This window comes from Hemibagrus wyckioides, linkage group LG06 (genome assembly GCF_019097595.1).
Source record: "Hemibagrus wyckioides isolate EC202008001 linkage group LG06, SWU_Hwy_1.0, whole genome shotgun sequence".
NCBI lineage: Eukaryota > Metazoa > Chordata > Actinopteri > Siluriformes > Bagridae > Hemibagrus > Hemibagrus wyckioides.
The window spans coordinates 12,287,073-12,297,072 of record NC_080715.1 but is presented as its reverse complement, the minus strand read 5'-3'; the positions used below and the strand labels follow the sequence as shown (position 1 = coordinate 12,297,072).

General features: G+C 40.6%; 1 protein-coding gene across 11 annotated transcripts in view; it reads left to right on the top strand.

The window, feature by feature from the left end:
• adarb1b (adenosine deaminase RNA specific B1b) overlaps positions 1 to 10,000 on the top strand; it is a 188,303-nt gene that overhangs the window by 58,305 nt on the left and 119,998 nt on the right. For 7 of the 11 annotated variants that reach the window (XM_058392416.1, XM_058392413.1, XM_058392412.1 and 4 more), the window contains one exon: positions 4,136 to 4,220. The exons of 3 other annotated variants lie outside the window; for them this stretch is intronic. The gene's annotated coding sequence lies outside the window, so the exon portion shown is untranslated. Of the gene's footprint in view, positions 1 to 4,135; positions 4,221 to 10,000 lie in introns of those variants that run through there. One more of the 11 variants, XM_058392419.1, reaches the window with a different exon arrangement.

Sequence of the window (10,000 nt, the reverse complement as noted above, 5' to 3'; positions counted from 1 at the left end):
AATTTGCACATACACTGTCTTAATTATTTATTTATTTACTTATTTATTTACCTCTTAACCCCATCCTTTAAATGACATTTTTCTCTATTTTTTGGTTTTCACTGAGAAGATGTAAATAAAAGTTTTTTCAAATTCATTTTTTTTTTCTCTCGCTTTCTCTTTCTCTCTCGCTCTCTCTTTCTCTCTCGCTCTCTCTCTCTCTCTCTCTCTCTCTCTCTCTCTCTCTCTCTCTCTCTATTACCCCTTACCATTGCCCCTGCATCAAGGTTTTTTTTTAACTAAATAATCCTCTCCTTCAGCTCAGTGCTTTGTAGTTACTGGCTCTTGTTCAGTGCTTAAGGTTCTGTAATGCTGGTCAACAATCAACCAGCGTCTTTAAATCGCAGAAGACACATCGTCTGGTCCAGGGTTGTATCCCGTCTTATTTCAAACATGTTTTGGATGAAAAGGGTAAACCAGTCCTCTAGCTACTCCCTGCTTGTTTTTTTTCCTGCTCTGCATAGGACATCTAGAGCAAAGAGATGCTGCTCTCTCACCTTATGCTGTCCTACACACCGCACAGAATCCCTGAGCAGCTCACACTTCCTGATGTTTATCACTTGTGATCAGGTGCATGTTGGATGTCGGGCCGAGCACACGAGCACTCACACAGGAGGGTTGCACTATCTACAATCACAGCCGTTCATGCCAAATCTCCCAAGTCAAGTGATTCTGCCACAATTTCTACAGAGAAATAAAAGAAAATCTGAAGGAAATATTGGTTTTGGAGATGCAGCCAGCAAAGATTGTCTGTTCCGCAAAGAGAACCGGAGGTATTGTGTAAAAAGCCAGCTATTTTTATACTAAGCACCAGAAATCTGATTTGTTTTTTTTTTTTTTTTGCTGAACAACAATTTGGATCCGACATGCCAAATAATTTCTCACAGAAGCAAGATTATAGTGATTACATTTCGTCCTTCAAGTATCTCTGTTCAGGTATCTGCTGAATTTAATAGCAGACAAATTTCATTTCCTCTCAGACTCGCACTACATGATCCATCACATCAGCATCAAACACTACATGATCCATCACATCAGCATCAAACACTACATGATCCATCACATCAGCATCAAACACTACATGATCCATCACATCAGCATCAAACACTACATGATCCATCAAATCAGCATCAAACACTACATGATCCATCACATCAGCATCAAACACTACATGATCCATCACATCAGCATCAAACACTACATGATCCATCACATCAGCATCAAACACTACATGATCCATCACATCAGCATCAAACACTACATGATCCATCACATCAGCATCAAACACTACATGATCCATCACATCAGCATCAAACACTACATGATCCATCACATCAGCATCAAACACTACATGATCATCACATCAGCATCAAACACTACATGATCATCACATCAGCATCAAACACTACATGATCCATCACATCAGCATCAAACACTACATGATCCATCACATCAGCATCAAACACTACATGATCATCACATCAGCATCAAACACTACATGATCCATCACATCAGCATCAAACACTACATGATCCATCACATCAGCATCAAACACTACATGATCCATCACATCAGCATCAAACACTACATGATCCATCACATCAGCATCAAACACTACATGATCCATCACATCAGCATCAAACACTACATGATCCATCACATCAGCATCAAACACTACATGATCCATCACATCAGCATCAAACACTACATGATCCATCACATCAGCATCAAACACTACATGATCCATCACATCAGCATCAAACACTACATGATCATCACCTCAGCATCAAACACTACATGATCCATCACATCAGCATCAAACACTACATGATCCATCACATCAGCATCAAACACTACATGATCCATCACATCAGCATCAAACACTACATGATCCATCACATCAGCATCAAACACTACATGATCCATCACATCAGCATCAAACACTACATGATCCATCACATCAGCATCAAACACTACATGATCCATCACATCAGCATCATGTTTTGAAATATTCAAGATTATGCGTTCGCTCTAAGGTCAAAAAGAAAGAATCATTCTGCATTCGGCTTAAAGGTCATAACTGGGAACTGACATCCAACTAGGAAAATGAAAAGAAAGCACCTAAGCTCATCTTGGAAACTTGGAAGCTGCGTCCCAAAACCTACAAACTCTGCAGTACACACTCCTGTCTCGTGGATCATTGTCTCAAATGAAACTCTGATGTTTTCTTACTAACTGGACGTATCAGACGTTTCCGAGTCGATGGCAAATGACGTCAAACGAATGACTGTTCGAAACGCAGGCTCATTTTAAAAAGGCAGTGTCGTCTGCCATCTTGAAGTGTTTTTCCTCCTCCAGCGTCAGCTCCTGGTAGCTCCGCCCCTTTTCCACTACTTAAGCATAGCTGCATGCAGTGTCCAACATTCCCCACTTTGTTTTTAATTCACTTGAATAAGTGCATCATCCAGGTACTTGAAGTGCACTTCTTCTCGTTGGAAATTTTTCAGCGTGAACACATTACTCACTATTTATACAAAATGGCACAGAATATGCGATTTGGGACGCACCTTGAGCTCAGGCAGTGAAGTGAAATCAGCAATCAGCATGCAAATATATTGATTTGTTGAAATGTATGACAGTGACTGTACAGTAAGTCAGCATCATTCACACTACATGTATGGAAGGAGGGTTTAGTCTGCGGTTAATCACAATAAGCTGCGTCTTAATATATATAAATATATATAAAGTGTGCACTAGGCTTTAGGGAACGTGATCTTGACTTGAGTCTAGTTTGCGCTTGCTGCAGGCAGTGATGGAAAACCTCTGGCATGTTTTTTCTTCTTTTCTTTCTCGAAGTCTCTGCCCAAGTTCTTGGGTTGATGAGCTGTGTCCTTTGTTGCCCATCATTACCCATGTGCCCTGTTTAAAAAGCAACCTGTTGCCCGGTTGCTCTCAGTCTGGGCAGATACACGGCCTGGTGACTCATGGTGCTGCCATTCTCAGGTTGTTCATCATCTAAATGAGAGCAGAAATGTTTTCCAAGCCACAGTGACTGCATAAGAATAACCAAGCATGACTGTTGTGTGAGTCTTATTTGAAATGTTTGTGCGAGTTTCCCTGCTCTGCTGTGTGTTTGTGTGAGACACGGGTAATATGGTAGTTTTAGTGTGTGGCCTCTCTCTCTCTCTCTCTCTCTCTCTCTCTCTCTCTCTCTCTTTCTCTCTCTTTCTCTCTCTTTCTTTCTTTCTCTCTCTCTCTGTCTTTGTGTCTCTTTCTCTCTCTCTCTCTCTCTCTCTCTCTCTCTCTCTCACTCTCACTGTCTTTGTCACGTCACTTTCTCTGTCCATATTTGAAAAAAAAAAAAATTTCTCTGTCATTCTGTGTCTCTTTTTCTGTCTCTCTCTCTTTCTTTCTTTCTTTCTTTCTTTCTTTCTTTCTTTCTTTCTTTCTTTCTTTCTTTCTTTCTTTCTCTCTCTGTCTGTGTCTCTCTCTCTCTCTCTCTCTCTCACACTGTCTTTCTGTCACGTCACTTTCTCTGTCCATATTTGAAAAAAAAATTTTTTCTCTCTCTATCATTCTGTGTCTCTTTTTCTGTCTCTCTCTCTCTCTCACTGTCTGTCTCTCTCTCTCAGTCATGTCACTTTCTCTGTCCATATTTGAGAAAAAAAAAACTATTTGTCTCTCACACTTTCTCTGTCTCTCCGTCTGTATCTCTCTCTCTTTCTCTCTGTCTGTCTGTCTCTCTGTCACTTTCTCTCCATATGAAATGGACACTTTCTTTGTCCATATTTGAAAAAAACTTAAATTATTTCTCTCTCTCTCTTTCTCTGTCTCTCTCTGTCTCTCTCTCTCGGTCACTTCACTTTCTCTGTCCATATTTGAAAAAAAAAAAAAAAAAACCTATTTGTCTCCTTTTCTCTCTGTATCTCTCTCTCTCTTTCTCTCTGTCTGTCTGTCTCTCTGTCACTCTCTCTGTCCATATGAAATGAACACTTTTTCTTTGTCCATATTTGAAAAAAAACACAAACTATTTCTCTCTCTCTCTTTCTCACTCTGTCTGTCTCTCTCTCTCTCTCTCTCTCTCTCTCTGTTTTAGGCTGCAGGGAGTAGAGGATCTGTCAGTAGGACCAAACAGAATATTAGGACAAGACTACGACGGTGACTTTGAACCTTCAGAGACGGTGAGTTAAATCCCACATACGGAGACGTAGGCAGGCTGTTAGTGACCGCTTTGTGTGTGTTTAGTGGATAAAAAAGATCCTTCTATGTTCTTTTTTAATTTCCTCTCTCTTTTTAATGCAGCTTATTTTTGGTCATTATCAATTACGAATATATTCACTTGTCACAGACATCATTAGAAGGTGAATGAATGTGTATATTTATATATACATATACATATATAACATATGGACATGTTTAGCTCGTCACTATTTGTTTTTTAATGATTAACACCCAAATATTAGTATTTATAGAAGGCTCCTATGGAGAGAATAAAAGCACTGGGCTGCTGCTGTATTATCTAACAAGGTTGGACTCTTTCTTGCAGAACATTTCAGGCTCTTTTATGTTCTTCCGATTGTGCTTGCGGATGCCATCTTTAATTAAGACCACAGCTTTTATATCAGTTTGAAATCTGGGGATTTTATGTTCACACAAACGTTTCTTTATATTGATTTGCATAAGGATGCTGCCAATCTTCACATTGGCCCCTAATGTAAAAAAAAATTGATGGATGACGATATGATTTGTTAGAGGAGCATTAAATAATTTCTCCTATTTGCGTCACGGTGCGTTATGTCTAATTTATCATAGTTTATTTTGAGGCCACATTAAGGCCATGAAAAATATTCATGGCACATCTGGTGATATTGTATTGCAGAGAACAGCACTGTGCATTGGGACTTAAAAAAAAAAAAAATTCCCCCGAGTCTCAGGAGCATTTTCTTATTTTTTTTATTTTTTTTTACTGCCATGTGGGCGTGAGTGGGTGGACAGACATGAAGCTTCCAGGACACAAAAAGAGCAAATATATTTCCAGGGTTTAGTGGAACTTCTTAAACTGCAGTAGAGACAAATGAGTTTGCAGATGAATATTTGACACCGTCAGCAGCACTGCTCTCACATGATGCTTTCCTACGTGTCGTATCAATGAATACAACATGCTAAAATCTGTACTGACACATGAACAGACATTAACATGCATTACCTCTGTGATCACACATTTTTTATTTTTTAATCAAACGATTTTCCCTTAAACTATTGAACTGACCTTCACTAAAGCTGTTGCTATTTTTTTGTTATTTCTATACCATCTCTGCCTCACATCTCCAGGGTTGGGTGTTTGATTCCCATTTCTGTTGTGTCTGCAGAGTTTGCATGTTCTCCCTGTGCCTTGGGGTTTCCTCTGTGTACTCCGGTTTCCTCCCCCAGTTCAAAGACATATATTGTTGGCTGATTTGGTATATTTAAATTGTCTGTGGTGTGTGAAAAAGTGTGTTTGTGTGAGAGAGAGAGAGAGACTGTGCCCTGTAAAAGACTAGCATCCTGCCCAGAGTGTACCCTTTCTCTGTGCTCCCAGTCTCCTGGGATAGGCTTCAGGTTCCTGTGACCCAGTAGCATAAGTAGTGTAGAGGTATGGATGGATGGATGGAGGGATTGGGTGAATTGGAGGGATTGGATGGATTGCATGGATCGATTGGATTAGATGGATTGGATTTGATGGATGAGATGGATGAATTGGATGTGTTTGATGGATGGATGGTTTGTCTTGATGGATAGATTAGCTGGATTTATGGATGAAAGGATTGGCTGGATTTATGGATTGGATGGATTTATGGATGGATTGGATGGGATGGATTGGATGGATTAAATGGGATAGATGGATGGGATGGATGGGATGGATGGATGGATTTCTTCACAGCAGCACTGTTGAGTAATTGATTCTGATTGGTCAGAACATGTTGATTAATTTTCTGTAACTGCAGCTCTGCCTGTATTGGCATCGGTAATTCAAATGACTGGTTTGTATCAATGATCTTGTCATCACCCCATATTAATACAGCACGCATGACATATTACATCTGCCGAGCACATAAACTCGTGCACCATCACTAAGAGGAGAAATATTTCATTTCATTGGAAAAATGCTCCTTGATTACACCACAATAAAGACATTCCCACCTCTCTCACCTAAATATCACAGTTAACTCGATTTCTGTTTATTAACACTTTTAAAATGAGACCAAACACACCTCGTCCATGGCGGTGGACTGTAGCTAATGTTTATTGGCTATTACCTGAATGGAAAGTTGCGTTTGGGAAACAGGAAGCCGAGGACGTGACGGCAGTAACAGACACGACGCAAAGTCCCAAACTGAATTGCGGTGCAGTGAAGGTTTGAAATGAAAACCATTTGCATTGTGCTTAATGTCATTGAGGGACAGCTCGGAGATATGATCCTGTCTCGCAGCAGATGGGATTGTGATGGCTCGCTTATACAAGCCATGGAAAATTACATTCATTTCTCATGGAAATGTGAACTAGTCCTTTAAGAATTAAAGGCCCGCATTAATTTATTTAACAAAGACGTTATTGCTATAGTCTCTGTGTCAGGTATCAGCGAAGATGCAGTTACACATGGAGGGTTTTATTACTGCAAGTTATTCAGGTATATGCACAGACCAGACGCTTCAAGATATACTGTTTGGCTACTTTGGCTACAAGGTGATTGATTGTCTCCTCCTCGGTCCTTTAAAAGCACACCCTGTCTCCGTTTCGTGCTATTTTATAAGCATTCTCCTTTTTTTTTCCCATCGAAATCCGAAACACTGGGCTGATTTAGGGGCGATTCGTCACGCATTGTGCAGCAGGAATCCTGTTAAGGGAATCAGCCACCTATATTTTATCAGCTGGAGAAGATGCTCTCTAAGCCAGCGTTGTTAGCGAGGACTGCTTTCAGTCATGCTTGCCCATGCATCTAGATACAGCAGCATCTTCCTCCACTGGAAAGCTTCGAAAAGCCCCAAATCCCTGGCCGCGTCTCTCGAAGACCTTCTTTTTGAGGAAGGAGAAACTTTGCGCCATGGTGGCTTTAAGAGTGCGTGGAGAGCTTTAGGAGAGCGGCGGGGATTCGCAGATCTGGGAAAAGAGGGAGAGAGTGGAAGGAAGATTCTGGGGTATGACTTTGTCTTCCCTTCATCTGATCAGCACCATGAGCTCTTGTCTTCTGATGGAAACACTCCTTCTCCTTCACCGTATTTCAGCACACAGAGCTGAGAGGGTCATTATCACAGGCTGATTGCCTGAAGGAGATGTTGCTGTCACAGTGCTGAGGTCCATGTGTGACACAGGAGAAGCTCAGGCTATCATTTCCTTCACCTTCATTATTGTATTGTGAGAAGGTTTTTATTAAAGCAGGGGAAAATAATAAATATCCTAAATCAGATCTTGTCAGATTTCTTCAAAACGACACTAAAAATACATTTTCTAACGTTTGGCTATTAACCAGGCTATGCAGAGGACAAGCTCGAGCTGTGGCACTTTAACACAAATCAACAGGCATTTTCATTAACTTTAATTGAAAGCTGTGATTTGAACATCAACAATTAACATAATTAGATTTCCTTCAACATCCATGTGATTATAAAAGAAAAAGATTTCACACAAGCTCGAATCCCTAATTGTTTGCCGTTTACTACACTCTTTTATAACAGGTGTAACTTAACAGGGTTGCAAAAGCTGAGGAACTCGTATAAGGGCTTTTCAGACTGAGCTTAATCCCAGGTTAGCTAAACTCCTGGGTTATGCAAGTGTTCTTAACGCCGTATTTTAATTCCAGGTAGAGGAACGTTTCACACGTGTTATTTAGAAGCACGGCTTTTTACCCGGGGTTATGAAGCAGGATCAGCGCTGCAGTGCCAATTGTGTACAGTGTGAAATGATGTGAGATGCTTAACAGCAGACAGCCAATCAGAAACTGAGCTCATGAGTCACGATAACACACGCTTTGGACGGTCGCTGAAACTCTGCCTGATGTGTAAAGAGATGTTTTGTCTTTCTTTTCTAACCTTAGTGCATCTCAGGAGGATTTGTTTTTCCCTCACTGATGCAAAAGCATGAGATAAGTCGTCATTTAAAGCGATCATTTGCTGTATTTACGCTGTATAAGGGGCAGTGGTGGCTCAAGTGGTTAAGGCTCCGGGTCGTTGACTGGAAGATCGGGGATTCAAGCCCCAGCACCGCCAAGTTGCCACTGTTGGGCCCTTGAGCAAGGCCCTTAACCCTTTCTGCTCCGGGGGTGCTGTATCATGGCAGACCCTGCGCTCTGACCCCAACCTCCAAGGATGGGATATGCAAAGAAAGAATTTCACTGTGCTGTAATGTATATGTCACACATAAAGGCTATTTCTAATTTGTCCGGACCTGACTGTTTACGCTGCAAATATGCAAATGAGAACGTTAACCCGGGGTTTAGTAATGTGCACAGTGTGAAACATCAGATGATGAATTCTTTAGGATTTATTGTTAACCCTGGGTAAACATGTTTATAATGACCCTGGGGTAAGTGAAAAGCTCTATAGTGAACTATTTAGTGCACTAACAGCTCAGCATTCGAGTTTGAGAAGGAGCCATGGAGGAGACTGAGTCAGATAAATGCCTGTTGGGATTTCTTGAAAGACTTCTAACACTTTTAGGACGTAGTGTTTTGTTTTATACAACGTTTAAAAGGATGTGAAAGTGATGTGTTTTGGACTTGATGCACATTTGTTCTATATCAAGCACTGAAAAGGGTGTTTTAGGCAAAAAGTTTTGGCTCCATGTTTCAGTAGACATACTTTACATGTGGAAAAGTAAAGCACAGGAACGCATCGTATAGTTGTCGAGTAGAAACAATTTACTCGCCTCTCATGAACGCTATACACTCATCGGTCACTTTATTAGGAACATCTGTACACCTGTTCACTCACATGCTCTCCACAGCATTTCCTCTCACAAAACATCATTTTTTTTGCACCAGTCTTCATTGTACTGACTGTGTGTTAAAATCCCTTGAGATCAGTTGTGAAGTTGTGAAACTCTAACAGCAATGCCACAGTCCCTGTGAGTTGAGGTTTTCCACCGGTCTGAGGTTTGATGTGAACATTAACTGAAGCTCTTGACATTTTATCTATGACCATTATGTGGATATAATGTGGTTTATAAAAGAAATAAAAATGTAGCCCGTGAAGAATCCAGTTTGAATCACATCGTGGTCAAAAATCCGTCCCGTTTGTCTGGCGCAGATTTTCTGAAGTTTTTCCTCCTGAACAAGTTCCTAACAGCAGCTTTCATGCAGCCGTGTTCTTCGTAGTCACTTGGAATATCTGGAATTAGTCACAGTTGGGCATCATATCCCCGAGAGATTGTAGATTAATCATGCTCTGAACAGCTGGTGATTAGTGGAGGAGTTAGCCCCCCCCTCCCTTTTTTTGGTCTTTTATTATTTTAAAGCCAAGTTCTTGGAATACAGACGTTTTCACCAAGCTCAGTGATCTTTCCTGCAAACTTCCTCAGCTGCTTTCTCTAAGAGTAAAGCTACAAGCCTGAACTAAGAGAACGGACGCTCTGAAATGCTGAAATGTTTAACAGGAGCTGACTGGAACAATGGAACTTCTTTTTTTTTTTTATAGCCACTCGTACTGAAATGCTAATTTCTTTCAGTAGCAGCAGATACTTTATTTAAAAACAGATAAATCATTCCACGAAGGTGTCCTACATTACATAATAATACTTCATTTGCAGTTGGGTTATTTTGCTCAGATTGTGGAACAGTAATAAGGCTGTACTATTTATATGTCAGAAAGTGTGCTATTAGAGGACACTATCATCGATCTGTCGGTTTATAGAACAGAGAGAGACACGGTGAGACACAGAGAGAGATAGAGAGAGACACGGTGAGACACGGAGAGAAACAGCATACAGA